Here is a 330-nt window from a genome sequence, read left to right on the forward strand (position 1 = left end):
ACCCTCAATTTGTCCCCCTTTGTGTGTGTGTGTCCCCCCCCCTCCCTCAGGCTCATCCCCATCCTGGTCAATGGGATGAAGTACTCGGAGATCGACATCATCCTGCTCAAGGTACGATGTGGGGGTGAGGAAATGGGAGTGGTGGACTTCCCATTGTTCCTCCAGCTCTGTCAGGCTGCTTACTGGTTAAACTGGTGGGACTGGGGTAAGGTAGGAACTGCCCCAAGATCTCCTGGAGGTGATGACAAACTCAAGAGCTGACACCAGTGATGGCTGTTGTGTTCGTACTGTCTGATCCGTCATGGACCAGGGTCCCTGGGGGGGATGGTT

The 330-nt window shown here is 55.2% G+C and overlaps 1 non-coding gene across 1 annotated transcript; it reads left to right on the forward strand.

Annotated features, from left to right (window-relative positions):
* The first annotated feature begins 232 nt into the window (after positions 1–232).
* On the forward strand, positions 233–300 carry LOC114818424 (small nucleolar RNA SNORD41). The gene has a single exon (XR_003766162.1). It is a non-coding gene; the product is annotated as a small nucleolar RNA SNORD41 (small nucleolar RNA).
* The last annotated feature ends 30 nt before the right edge of the window (positions 301–330 follow it).

The sequence above is a fragment of the Antrostomus carolinensis genome, unplaced genomic scaffold, assembly GCF_000700745.2.
Source record: "Antrostomus carolinensis isolate BGI_N321 unplaced genomic scaffold, ASM70074v2 scaffold49193, whole genome shotgun sequence".
In the NCBI taxonomy this organism is placed as follows: Eukaryota; Metazoa; Chordata; class Aves; order Caprimulgiformes; family Caprimulgidae; genus Antrostomus; species Antrostomus carolinensis.